Source organism: Nerophis lumbriciformis, linkage group LG22 (assembly GCF_033978685.3).
Source record: "Nerophis lumbriciformis linkage group LG22, RoL_Nlum_v2.1, whole genome shotgun sequence".
NCBI lineage: Eukaryota > Metazoa > Chordata > Actinopteri > Syngnathiformes > Syngnathidae > Nerophis > Nerophis lumbriciformis.
In genome coordinates, this window is record NC_084569.2 from 27,423,502 (window position 1) to 27,438,859 (window position 15,358).

Below are 15,358 nucleotides of genomic sequence, written 5' to 3' on the forward strand. Positions count from 1 at the left end.
ACAAAAATCTACTACTCTGCTTGCATGTCAGCAGACTGGGGTAGATCCTGCTGAAATCCTATGTATTGAATGAAAAGAGAATCCTTTTGAATCGAGAATCGTGCTGAATTGAAAAAAAAATCGATATTGAATCGAATCGTGGGACACCCAAAGATTCACAGCCCTAATATATATATATATATATATATATATATATATATATATATATATGGGGCAGCATGGTGGAGAGGGGTTAGTGCGTCTGCCTAACAATACGAAGGTCCTGGGTTCGATCTTTCTGTGTGGAGTTTGCGTGTTCTCCCCTTGACTGCGTGGGTTCCCTCCGGGTACTACGGCTTCCTCCCACCTCCAAAGACATGCACCTGGGGATAAGTTGATTGGCAACACTAAATTGGCCCTAGTGTGTGAATGTGAGTGTGAATGTTGTCTGTCTATCTGTGTTGACCCTGTGATGAGGTGGCGACTTGTCCAGGGTGTACCCTGCCTTCCGCCCGAATGCAGCTGAGATAGGCTCCAGCGACCCCCCGCGACCTCAAAAGGGACAAGCAGTAGAAAATGGATGGATGGATGGATGGATATATATATATGTATATATGTATATATATATATATGAATGTATATGTATGCATATACATTTTAGTATGTATGTACTGTATATATATATATATGTTAGGTCAGGAAAAAACACAGAGGCTATTTCATCCCGACAAGCCTGTTTCACAGGTTTCTTTGCTCTTCAGGGGATTTTATATATCAAGTCAATGGATGAAATAGCCTCTGTGTTTTCTACTGACCTAACGAATATTCCGCTCTATCCCGGTATTGAGCACTGTGTAACGGATAAACCACAGAAACCTCGACTATATATATATATAATGTATGTATGTATGTCTATATAATTTTCTTGTCTTTAAAATGATTGTTTTTCCCTGCACTCACATTTCTGAGCGTCATTTGTTTATTTAGCCTTATTTTGAAATTATCCAAAGCAGAAACACATGAATTGCCTGTTTGCTTTTTCACAAAATGAGTAAATAAATAAAACAAATCAACAATTGTATCATATTCCATTATCTAATATATTTGGCCTATATATATGTAAATGTGGCATGATTGAATAAAACCCATATTTTCATGTCAATGTGTCCCACCTCCAATGTCAACTGTCTCTAAATGCAACCAACAATAATTGGTTTGTTGACATACATATATAGTGTATAAGAACACTGTTTGTAAATATATAGTGTATAAGAACACTGTTTATAAATATATAGTGTATAAGAACACTGTTTATGAATATATGCTGTATAAGAACACTGTTTATAAATATAAAGTGCATAAGAACACGGTTTATAAATATATAGTGCATAAGAACACGTGCTTAAATGAAATACTCGTGTTCCTGTCATGTGTTTATTTATGTGTGTGCTGTAATTCTAATGATCTCATTCATTCCTCCAGTTTATTTAAGACCATGCAAGGCAGACTTGTGTGTACGGCAGTAAAACAAACACACATTGTGCGGCATTGTGTTATTTATTTAATACGAGCACGCGTCTGTTTTTGATAGATCACCGCTGAGTCCGTGGATCACACAAAATACACAAACACACACAATCATCGTCCTTGAGCACATTTTGGCTGCTGTAGATTGTTACCTGATGATGGGAAACTATGTGCAGGAATTCGCCTTTTAAACTCTTCTTTTTTTTTCTGGCCAACAATTGAATCCAATCTGCTGCTTTTTCTAACAGCCAAAATTGTTGGAGTAAATACTTTAAGAAGTGGTTGAAGTGCATCAATTAAGCGATCAACATCAACCACCAGAGCACGTCTGCAACCAAAATGAAGGCCTAATAAATTAAAGGTCTAACATGTCTCAATTACAACATGGGTGTGTTTGTGCAGTAGTAGATCAAACTTGTCCGAAGCAAACGTTACGCCAAAAGTAGTAACGCTGTGACTAATGAATAGTGCAACTATTAATATACGTGGTTGTGGCTTTCAGAACTGTTTGCTATATTTTAGGTTGAAAATGCGGGAAGAGTATAAATATTGTTGCAGTGACTGATTGTGGAAGGGAGGTCAGGAGCTGGTGCACCTGATAAAATAAGCAAGTTACAAACTACACGCTGTGCGCGCCTGCAGGTCCGGTTCTATGCTTTTTGTGGTCCTGTATGGTTCTTTGGTACTGCTTTGTTATTATTAGACTCCTTTTAGGGGACCCACGCACACTCAGTATGTTTACATGCACTAAAAAACTAATTAAATCTGCCTTTTTAAAACACATTTATTGTAAAGATGGCAGTGGCGGGCCGTGCGTTTCCCACCTAGGCCTTCAGTGATGTCCGACTTCAATGATCACCTCTCAAAATATCATAATTTTTGTCACCACATGACTATTGTCAAACTCAAATACAGAGTGGGCCAAAATTTAAAACTGAACAAAGTCGCGGGCCAAGGTTGAACAAATTAATCTTTTTGATAGGGACCCAAACAAGTTTTGCATTGAATATTGAACAAGCAAGGCTTATATAACTTTATAGTGACATGCAAAATCCAGTTTCAAATAATAATAGTAATAATAAAAAAATATCAATGGCATATCAAATACAATTAAAATTAAAATTGAATGCCTCCTTTCTATTTGCAGCCTTCTGAGGTAAATATCAACATTAACTTTTTCCACAGACTAATAAATCTGGAAAAAAAAAATAACAATGAATAAAACAACCATTCCGGACTATAAACTGCTCAGTTTGCGACACACTGATCTAATCTGATGTGCCCAAGCCAGACACCTGGTATATTTTCTTGGATGCTAGTTCATTAATGTTGGGGCTCAGGCTTTGAGCTGAGGCAACCTTCATTATCGAACGAAGGTGTTCATCAGTCATTATATCTCGTCCACCCGGACCACAGTCTTGGGGGCGTGCCTTAAATGCACTGCCTTTAACGTACTCTATGAGCTATCGTCACGTCCCCTTTTCATCCATTCTAACATCGTTCAGACCCAGTCACAAGATATGTGCGGCCTCTGTACACACACACACAAGTGAATGCAACGCATACTTCATCAACAGCGATACAGGTTACACTGAGGGTGCCAGTATAAACAATTTTAACACTGTTACAAATATGCGCTACATTGTGAATCCACACCAAACAAGAATGACAAACACATTTCGGGAGAACATCCGCACCGTAACATAACATAAACACAACAGAACTAATACCCAGAATCCTTTGCAGCACTAACTCTTCCGGGACGCTACAAAATACACCCCCGCTACCACCAAACCCCCCCCACACACACACCTTGTAGCGTCCCGGAAGAGTTAGTGCTGCAAAGGGTTCTGCGTATTTGTTCTGTTGTGTTTATGTTGTGCTACGGTGCGGATGTTCTCCCGAAATGTGTTTGTCATTCTTGTTCGGTGTGGATTCACAGTGTGGCGTATATTTCTAACAGTGTTAAAGTTTTTTATTCGGCTACCCTCAGTGTAACCTGTATCGCTGTTGATGAAGTATGCATTGCATTCAATTGTGTGTGCGTGCAGAAGCCGCATATGTTATGTGACCGGGCCAGCACTCGTTGGACTGGCTGAGGGTTGGCAAGTATTAGAATTAGCGGTGAATGCGGTGTTACTGCGGCACCGCCGCAATATATAATCAGCGGGACAGCTTTAGTGTTAATTTGATATCGCCTCAAGGGCCAAGTGAAAATACACGGCGGGCCAAATTTGGCCCGCGGGCCAGAGTTTGACACCAATGCTATACAGGAACACATTTACACCCTACTGGCTATTGAATCACATCAACAGTGTACACAACAGGTTATTTTCTGGCGCATTTACAAAGCAATAAACCCGCATCAGCAATTAAAACATATTTTATGTGGTACTGTCAAAATTTAAATTGTAAAAAACATTAAACGTGAAAAAAAAAAGAATTAAAATATTTGAACTCAGAATTTGTAGGGCCCATTCGAAGCCGTATAAGCCAGTGGTACCGCTTGTAGTCGCTTGATTTGAGTGGAAGTGGCGGGCATTTCCCCATTTCATCACTAGGACAGCTGAGCTAGCTTACTTTCTCTTTAAATATCCTTCTGGAAAATGGCCTTGCAAATATATATCTGCCACCTAATCAACCTGCTAAATTGCAACTTGTGATTGGATACTCATAAGTGAGTAACCAATCACTGTCTCGTTAACACCAGGCTACCTAGGTAGGCTACTGACAACAACTTGTGATCTGATTGGCTATCGCAACTGTCTATCAACTGTATGTGTTCTCAAATTCATCCGCTAATGGATCAACAATGTCTGTGCACTGTAAGTGAACGGGCACATACAGTTGATAGATAATTGCCATAGCCATTTAGATCACCAGTTGTTGTCAGTAAGGCATACAGCCCGGCCCCTGGCCAAATTTTTTTTAACCCAATGCGACCCCCGAGTCAAAAAGTTTGGGGACCCCTGCTATAGCTGAATCATGTAGGATTATCATCAGTGAATAATAATAATCATCATAATAATTCATCATTAATATAGTTGTGTATTCACACAGTATAGATTCTACACCAAAAAAAATCATCTATTTATTATTATTCTCCTGAAAAGTTTGGGCGCTCCACAGCCCACAGCTTTCACCCAATCAGAACAGTTTGGGGACGCTCGTTCTTGGATTACCCAGAATTCCCGGTTTTCCACGACATTTTGCCCATAGAAAATGAATAGGCTAATTTTCAAACATGCACAACTCCAATATTTCTCACCCGATTCAAACCGTTCCACCGTCCACTCACTCCACTCACCTTGGACAACCAAACTACCAAATTGAAAAAAATTCCAGGAATTTCCAGGAATTCCCAGGATTCCCGGTTTTCCAAAGCCCAATTTTCAATTCCGGGCGGAGGACTGGTTATTTAACTTGATTCATGTTCTATATTTTGGAGTTTGTATTGCAACTCTGCGCACACACTCAAAACATTGATAATTAATTTGTAAAATTACAAGCTGATGCATTTATGCTCAAAAAAATAACCCTGAACACATTGCATCTTTTAAAAAAAAAAGCTGCCACAAAATCAGACAATTCCTCGAGGAGGCTTGGTTATAACATAATTCACATTCGATAGTTAGTCTTGCCTTCATATTTATATTAATATTACATTTGGAAAATTAATAGCTGATGGAAAAAAGTATGCCTCAAAACATCGCAACGTTTAAAAAAAAAAAAAGCTGCTAAGAAATCGGATAATTGCCAGAGGGACTTGTTCTTAACGTGACTGATGTTTTCTATTTGCACACACACTTAAAATATTGATATTAAATTTGTTAAATGACAAATTGATGCATCTATACTGAAAACACTAAAATTTTTGGGAAAAAACGGCCATGAAGTCAGACAATTCCCGGAGGGGGACTGGCTATTAACGTGATTCATGTACTATATATGGAGTTTGTCTTGCAACGCTGCAAATACACTTAAAACATTGTTCATTAATTTGTAAAATTACAAGCTGGATCTATACTGAAACAAGTAAGCCTCAAAAACACTACAATTGTTTTGAAAAAAGCTGCCGTAAAATCAGACAATTTACCGGAGGGGACTGGCTATTAACGTGATTCATGGTCTACATTTGAAGTTTGTCTTGCAACTCTGCACACACACTTAGAACATTGACAATGGATTTGTAAAATTACAAGATATTGCATTTATGCTGAAAAAAATAATCCTCAATACATCGCAGCTTTAAAAAAAAGCTGCATCGAAATCAGACAATTCCTCGAGGAGACTTGGTTATAACATAATTCATGTTCTATTGTTAGTCTTGCCTTCATATTTATATTGATATTACATTTGTAAAATTAATAGCTGATGGAAAAAAGTATGCCTCAAAACATCGCAACATTTAAAAAAAAAAACTCTGCTGCAAATTCAGAGGGACTTGTTCTTAACGTGACTGATGTTCTCTATTTGCACAAACACTTAAAATATTGATATTAAATTCGTGAAATCACAAATTTGATGCATCTATACTGAGAACACTACAATTTTTGGGAAAAAACGACCATGAAATCAGACAATTCCTGGAGGGGGACTGGCTATTAACGTGATTCATGTTCTATATTTGGAGTTTGTGTTGCAACTCTGCACAATATGCATCAAAACATCGCAACATTTCAAAAAATTGTTGCTGCAAAATCAGATCATTCCCAGAAGGACTTGTTGTTAATGTGACTGAAGTTCTCTATTTGGAGTTTATCTTGCGACTCTGCACGCACACCTAAAACATTGATGCTATATTTGTCAAATTATAGGCTGATGTATCTATACTGAAAAAAGTAAGCTTCAGAACATTGCAACATTGTTTGAATAAGCTACTGCAAAATCAGATAATTCTGGGAGGAGGCTGGTTATTAATTCATGTTTTATATTTGGAGTTTGTCTTGTGAGTCTGCATGCACACTGAAAGCATTGATAATCAATTTGTAAAATTACAAGCTCATCTACAGGTATACTGAAAAAGGTATGTCTCAAAACATCGCAACGTTTAAAAAAAAGCTGATGCGAAATCAGACAATTCCCAGAGAGGCTTGCTCTTGTGACTCTGCACGCACACTTAAAACATTTATAGTAATCTTTTCTAATCACAAGCTGATGCATCTCCACTGAAAAAAGTAAGCCTCAACACATCGCAGCTTTTAAAAAGAGCTGCCATGTGTATATCCAACGTGCAGGCTTTGAGCCGGCGGGTAACAAGAATTGCCACCCCAGCCCGTCGCCTCTCACTGCTGGCAACGCCAGAGTGGAAGACAGTCCAGCCCCTCTCAAGAGAACTGGTTCCAGAGCCCTTGCTGTGCGTCGAAGTGAGTCCGACTATATCTAGCCGGAACTTCTCCACCTCGTGCACTAGCTCAGGCTCCTTCCCCCCCAGCATGGTGACGTTCCACCTCCCAAGAGCTAGCATATGTAGCCGAGGATCGGACCGCCAAGTACCCTGTCTTCGGCTGCCGCCCAGCTCACATTGCACCCGACATGGCCCCTGCTATGGATGGTGAGCCCATTGGAGTGGGGACCCACGTTCCCATGGGCACTGTTATTTTTCCACCAGGCGCTCGCCATCGTGCCCCACCTCCGGGCCTGGCTCCAGAAGGGGGCCTCGGTGACCCGCGTCCGGGCGAGGGAAATCTGGGTCCTTCGTCTGTATTCTTCATAGAGGTCTTCGAGCTGCTCTCTGTCTGATCTCCCACCTAGGACCAGTTTGTCTTGGGAGACCCTACCAGGGGGCATAAGGCCCTCGGACAACATAGCTCCTAGGATCATTGGGACATGCAAACTCCTCTGCCACGATAAGGTGGCAGCTCAGAGAGGAGGGTATTGATATTAAATTTGTAAAATTACAAGCTATTGTATACTGAAAAAAATATGCCTCGAAACATTGCATTTTTTGAAAAAGCTGCTGTGAAATCAGACAATTCCGAGATGGGACCAGTTATTAACGTGATTCATGTTCTATATTTGGAGTTTGTCTTGCGACTCTGCACGCACACTTAATGTTGATTATATATTGATAGTAAATGTGTCAAATTACAAGCTGATGTATACTGAAAAAAGTAAGCCTCAAAACATGGCAACTTTTTTGAAAAAGCTGCCCTGAAATCAGACAATTGCTAGAGGAGACCGGTTATTATTGTAATTCATGTTGTATATTTAGAGTTTGTCTTGCGTTGATATTGATATTAAATTTGTAAAATTACAAGCTGATGTATACTGAAAAAAATATGCCTCGAAACATTGCAACTTTTTTTTGAAAAAGCTGCCGTGAAATCAGACAATTCCTGGAGTGGACCGATTATTATTGTAACTCATGTTCTATATTTAGAGTTTGTCTTGCATTGATATTGATAGTAAATTTGTTAAAATTACAAGCTGATGTATCCTGAATAAAGTAAGCCTAAAAACATGGCAACTTTTTTAAAAAAGCTGCTAGGAAATCAGACAATCCCCAGACAGGACCGGTTATTAACGTGATTCATGTTCTATATTTGGAGTTTGCTTTGCGTTGATATTGATATTAAATTTATAAAATTACAAGCTGATGTATACTGAAAAAAGTAAGCCTTGAAAACATTGCAACTTTTTTGAAAAAGCTGCCGTGAAATCAGACAATTGCTGGAGGAGACCAGTTATTATTGTAATTCATGTTCTATATTTCGAGTTTGTCTTGCGTTGATATTGATAATAAATGTGTCAAATTACAAGCTGATGTATACTGAAAAAAATAAGCCTCAAAACATGGCAACTTTTTTGAAAAAGCTGCCGTGAAATCAGACAATTGCTGGAGGAGACCGGTTATTATTGTAATTCATGTTCTATATTTCGAGTTTGTCTAGCGTTGATATTGATAGTAAATTTGTAAAATTACAAGCTGGTGTATCCTGAATAAAGTAAGCCTCAAAACATCACAACTTTTTTGAAAAAGCTGATACAAAATCAGACAATCCCCAGATGGGACAGGTTATAAACATGATTAATGTTCTATATTTGGAGTTTGCTTTGCGTTGATATTGATAATCTATTTGTAAAATTACAAGCTGATGTACACTGAAAAAAGTTTGCTTGAAATATCACAACTTTTTTGAAAAAGCTGCTGCGAAATCAGACAATTCCCAAATGGGACTGGTTATTAATGTGATTCATAATCTATATTTTACGACTCTGCGTGCACACTTAATCTTGAAATATTCATAGCAAATGTGTCAAATTACAAGAAAAGTACGCCGAAAACATTGCAACTTTTTTGAAAAAGCTGCGGTGAAACAGATTATTGCTGGAGGAGACCGGTTACTATTGTTATTCATGTTCTTTATTTAGAGTTTGTCTTGCAGTGATATTAAATTTGTAAAATTACAAGCAATGTATACTGAAAAAAGTAAGCCTCAAGACATCGCAACTTTTTGAAAAAGCTGCTGCGAAATCAGATTATTGCCAGAGGAGACTGGTTATTATTGTAATTCATGTTCTATATTTGGATTTTGCTTTGCGATGATATTGATAGTAAATTTGTAAAAGTACGCCGAAAACATTGCACATTTTTAAAAAAAGCTGCTGTGAAATCAGACAATTCCTGGAGGGGACTGGTTACTATTGTTATTCATGTTCTTTATTTAGAGCTTGTCTTGCCTTGATATTAAATTTGTAAAATTACAAACTGAAAAAAGTTTGGATCGAAACATCGCAACTTTTTTGAAAAAGCTGCTGCAAAATCAGACAATTCCCAGATGTCATTAGTTATTAACGTGATTCATGTTCTATATTTGGAGTTTGCTTTGCATTGATATTGATAATAAATTTGTAAATTTACAAGCTGATGTATACTGAAAAAAGTAAGCCTCAAAACATTGCAACTTTTTTTAAAAAGCTGCAGCGAAATCAACAATCCACAGATGGCACTGGTTATTAACGTGATTCATGTTCTATAATTGGAGTTTGTCTTGCGACTCTGCATGTACATGTAAAATATTTATAATAAAGTTGTCAAATTACAAGCCGATGCACCTATACTGAAAAAAGTAAGCCTCGAAACATTGCAACTTTTTTGAAAATGCTGCTGCGAAATCAGACAATTCCGAGATGGAACCGGTTATTAACGTGTTCATGTTCTATATGTATTTGGAGTTTGTCTTGCGACCCTGCACGCACACGTAAAATATTAATGATAATATTTTGTCAAATTACATTCCTATGCATCCATACTGAAAAAAGTATGCCTCAAAACATTGCAATTTATTTGAAAAAGCTGCTGCGAAATCAGACAATCCCCGGATGGGACCGGTTATTAACGTGATTCATGATCTATATTTGGAGTTTGTTTTACGACCCTGCGTGCACACTTAATCTTGATAAAATATTCATAGCAAATGTGTCCTATTACAAGAAAAGTAAGCCTCGAAAACATTGCAACTTTTTTGAAAAAGCTCCCATGAAATCAGACAATTGCTGGAGGAGACCGGTTATTATTGTAATTCATATTCTATATTTAGAGTTTGTCTTGCGTTGATATTGATATTAAATTTGTAAAATTGTAAGCTGATGTATACTGAAAAAAGTAAGCCTCAAAACATTGCAAATTTTTTTAAAAAGCTGCTGCGAAATCAGACAATCCCCAGATGGCACTGGTTATTAACGTGATTCATGTTCTATATTTGGAGTTTGCTTTACGTTGATATTGTGACTCTGCGTGCACACTTAATACTAATTATATATTGATAGTATATGTGTCAAATTACAAGCTTGCAAAATTACAACATTGCAATTTTTTGAAAAAGCTGCCTTGAAATCAGACAATCACTGGAGGAGACCGGTTATTATTGTAATTCATGTTCTATATTTAGAGTTTGTCTTGCGTTGATATTGATATTAAATTTGTACAACTGGAAGCTGACGTATACTGAAAAAAGTAAGCCTCAAAACATCGCAACTTTTTTGAAAAAGCTGCTGCGAAATCAGACAATCCCCAGATGGCACTCGTTATTAACGTGATTCATGATCTATATTTGGAGTTTGCTTTACGTTGATATTGCGACTCTGCGTGCACACTTAATATTAATTATATATTGATAGTATACGTGTCAAATTAAAAGCTTGCCAAATTACAACATTGCAATTTTTTGAAAAAGCTGCTGTGAAATCAGACAATTCCTGGAGGAGACTGGTTATTATTGTAATTCATGTTCTATATTTGAGTTTGTCTCGCGTTGATATTGATATTACATTTGTAAAATTACAAGCTGATGTATACTAGAAAAAGTAAGCCTCGAAAACATTGCAACTTTTTTGAAAAAGCTGCCGTGAAATCAGACAATTCCTGGAGGAGACTGGTTATTATTGTAATTCATGCTCTATATTTCGAGTTTGTATTGCGTTGATATTGATAGCAAATTTGTAAAATTACAAGCTGGTGTATCCTGAATAAAGTAAGCCTCAAAACATCACAACTTTTTTGAAAAGGCTGATACAAAATCAGACAATCCCCAGATGGGACAGGTTAAAAACATAATTAATGTTCTATATTTGGAGTTTGATATTGATAATCCATTTGTAAAAATACAAGCTGATGTACACTGAAAAATGTTTGCCTCGAAACATCACAACTTTTTGAAAAAGCTGCTGCGAAATCAGACAATTCCCAAATGGGACTGGTTATTAATGTGATTCATAATCTATATTTTACGACTCTGCGTGCACACTTAATCTTGATAAAATATTCATAGCAAATGTGTCAAATTACAAGAAAAGTACGCCGAAAACATTGCAACTTTTTTGAAAAAGCTGCCGTGAAATCAGATTATTACTGGAGGAGACCGGTTATTATTGTAAATCATGTTCTATATTTGGATATTGCTTTGCGTTGATATTGATATTACATTTTTAAAATTACAAGCTGATGTATACTGAAAAAAGTACGCCGAAAACATTGCAATTTTTTTAAAAAGCTGCCGTGAAATCAGACAATTCCTGGAGGAGACTGGTTATTATTGTAATTAATGTTCTATATTTGAGTTTGTCTCGCGTTGATATTGATATTACATTTGTAAAATTACAAGCTGATGTATACTGAAAAAATACAAAAAAACAACTTGTTTTGAAAAAGCTGCTGCGAAATCAGACAATCCCCTGTGGGACCGGTTATTAACGTGATTCCTGTTCTATATTTGGAGTTTGTCTTGCGACTCACGTAAAATATTGATCATAAATTGGTCAAATTAAAAGCCGATGCATCTACACTGTAAAAACAAGCCTCGAAACATTGCAACTTTTTTCGAATAGGCTGCCATGAAATCAGAGATTTCCTGGAGGAGACCGGTTATTAACGTGGTCCGCGTTCTATGTTTGGAGTTCGTCTCGGCACGCCAACGTCCACGTGGACGCTCTCGGGCTATGAGGGAAGTGTGAGTGGAGGAAGTCCACCAGCCTGGTCACTCTGCGCCAACACAAACAGGCCAAACAAACTCATTGGCAGGCGGCGCCAGAAGGGACAGTGATGCATTGTGGGATGAACTTCCACTAGACCAGCTCTTTAAGGCCAAACGTCATTATTTAGGGAGTCATTCAATTATAAATGCGCTTTTTCTTTCGTCAACCTGCCAGGACCGTGACAAGTCTGGTGCCCGGGAAGCGATGGTGCTCAGGGTGGCGAAGCGGCGTGTGGCGTGTTCTTGGAACAGGGACCCCGGTGCCAACACATGACAGTGACGTGTAACAGGAAAGCCACCCAGAAGGAGAATGATCTCACACCTCAGCCACGCGCTCACAGGGAGTGGGAGAGCGGGAGGCGAGATCTGAAGCGTGAGGTTAGAGGGGACAATAAAACCAAATAAAGGAGGCAAGTGTGGAGAAAGTATAAACAAGGGAAGAAAAAGTCAGATGAGATGAAGAGAAGCACTTGGTTGGAAAAGAGTCATTTGTCCGGGACATCTTGAAATACTTGCTACGCAGTATAATTTAATAATTTCCAAATAAACCTCTTAGACATTTTATTCCTTCCCTGAAACTGCGGTTTGTGTGAGCAAGCCAATCCTCAGAGGAAATGCAGCGCTCCAGTAAACACAATTGCATTCAAGGTTATATCGCGGGTAGATCATCTTCTTTAATAAACGCAACCTCTGCGGAAAACTCAATCAGGGCCAGTTTTACTTCATTCAAATATTCTCGGATGCCGTCAAACCAACACGCATTTGTCAATGCCCTCTGACGTCATTTTAGGATAAAACAATTATTTATATTGTCGTCTATAGAGCACACCGGGATATACAAACCCCGTTTCCATATGAGTTGGGAAATTGTGTTAGATGTAAATATAAACGGAATACAATGATTTGCAAATCATTTTCAACCCATATTCAGTTGAATATGCTACAAAGACAACATATTTGATGTTCAAACTGATAAACTCTTTTTTTGCAAATAATCATTAACTTTAGAATTGGATGCCAGCAACACGTGACAAAGAAGTTGGGAAAGGTGGCAATAAATACTGATAAAGTTGAGGAATGCTCATCAAACACTTATTTGGAACATCCCACAGGTGAACAGGCAAATTGGGAACAGGTGGGTTCCATGATTGGGTATAAAAGTAGATTCCTTGGAATGCTCAGTCATTCACAAACAAGGATGGGACGAGGGTCACCACTTTGTCAACAAATGCGTGAGCAAATTGTTGAACAGTTTAAGAAAAACATTTCTCAACCAGTTATTGCAAGGAATTTAGGGATTTCACCATCTACAGTCGGTAATATCATCAAAGTTTTCAGAGAATTTGGAGAAATTACTGCACATAAGCAGCTAAGCCCGTGACCTTCGATCCCTCAGGCTGTACTGCATCAACAAGCGACATCAGTGTGTAAAGGATATCACCACATAGGCTCAGGAACACTTCAGAAACCCACTGTCAGTAACTACAGTTGGTCGCTACATCTGTAAGTTCAAGTTAAAACTCTCCTATGCAAGGCAAAATCCGTTTATCAACAACACCCAGAAACGCCGTCGGCTTCGCTGGGCCTGAGCTCATCTAAGATGGACTGATACAAAATGGAAAAGTGTTCTGTGGTCTGACGAGTCCACATTTCAAATAGCTTTTGGAAACTGTGGACATCGTGTCCTCCGGTCCAAAGAGGAAAAGAACCATCCGGATTGTTATAGGCGCAAAGTTGAAAATCCAGCATGTGTGATGGTATGGGGGTGTATTAGTGCCCAAGACATGGGTAACTTACACATCTGTGAAGGCACCATTAATGCTGAAAGGTACATACAGGTTTTGGGGCAACATATGTTGCCATCCAAGCAACGTTAACATGGACGCCCCTGCTTATTTCAGCAAGATAATGCCAAGCCACGTGTTACATCAACGTGGCTTCATAGTAAAAGAGTGCGGGTACTAGACTGGCCTGCCTGTAGTCCAGACCTGTCTCTCATTGAAAATGTGTGGCGCATTATGAAGCCTAAAATACCACAACGGAGACCCCCGGACTGTTGAACAACTTAAGCTGTACATCAAGCAAGAATGGGAAAGAATTCCACCTGAGAATCTTAAAAAATGTGTCTCCTCAGTTCCCAAACGTTTACTGAGTGTTGTTAAAGGGAAAGGCCATGTAACACAGTGGTGAACATGCCCTTTCCCAACTACTTTGGCACGTGTTGCAGCCATGAAATTAAGTTAATTATTATTTGCAAAAAAAATAAAGTTTATGAGTTTGAACATCAAATGTCTTTGTAGTGCATTCAATTGAATATGGGTTGAAAAGAATTTGCAAATCGTTGTATTCCATTTATATTTACATCAAACACAATCTCCTCTCTGAGCTGCCACCTTACCGTGGTAGAGTTTGCGTGTCCCAATGATCCTAGGAGCTATCTTGTCCGGGGGCTTCTATGCCCCCTGGTAGGGTCTCCCAAGGCAAACTGGTCCTAAGTGAGGGATCAGACAAAGAGCAGCTCGAAGACCTCGATGAAGAACACAAACCAAGGACCCAGATTTCCCTCGCCCGGACGCGGGTCACCGGGGCCCCCCTCTGGAGCCAGGCTAGGAGGTGGGGCACGATGGCGTGCGCCTGGTGGCCGGGCCTGTCCCCATGGGGCCCGGCCGGGCACAGCCCGAAGAGGTAACGTGGGTCCCCCCTCCAATGGGCTCACCACCCATAGTAGGGGCCATAGAGGTCGGGTGCAGTGTGAGCTGGGCGGCAGCCGAGGGCAAGGCACTTGGCCGTCCGATCCTCGGCTACATAAGCTGGCTCTTGGGACGTGGAACGTCACTTCCCTGGGGGGGAAGGAGCCTGAGCTAGTGCGTGAGGTGGAGAAGTTCCGGCTAGACATAGTCGGACTCACTTCGACGCACAGCAAGGGCTCTGGAACCACTTCTCTTGAGAGGGGCTGGACTCTCTTCCACTCTGGCGTTGCCGGCAGTGAGAGGCGACGGGCTGGGGTGGCAATTCTTGTTGCCCCTCGGCTCAAAGCCTGCACGTTGGAGTTCAACCCGGTGGACGAGAGGGTAGCTTCCCTCCGCCTTCGGGTGGGGGGACGGGTCCTGACTGTTGTTTGCGTTTACGCGCCAAGCGGCAGCTCAGAGTACCCACCCTTTTTGGATTCACTCGAGGGAGTACTAGAGAGTGCTCCCTCGGGTGATTCCCTCGTTCTACTGGGGGACTTCAACGCTCATGTTGGCAGCAACAGTGAAACCTGGAGAGGTGTGATCGGGAAGAATGGCCGCCCGGATCTGAACCCGAGTGGTGTTCTGTTATTGGACTTTTGTGCTCGTCACAGATTGTCGATAACAAACACCATGTTTAAACATAAG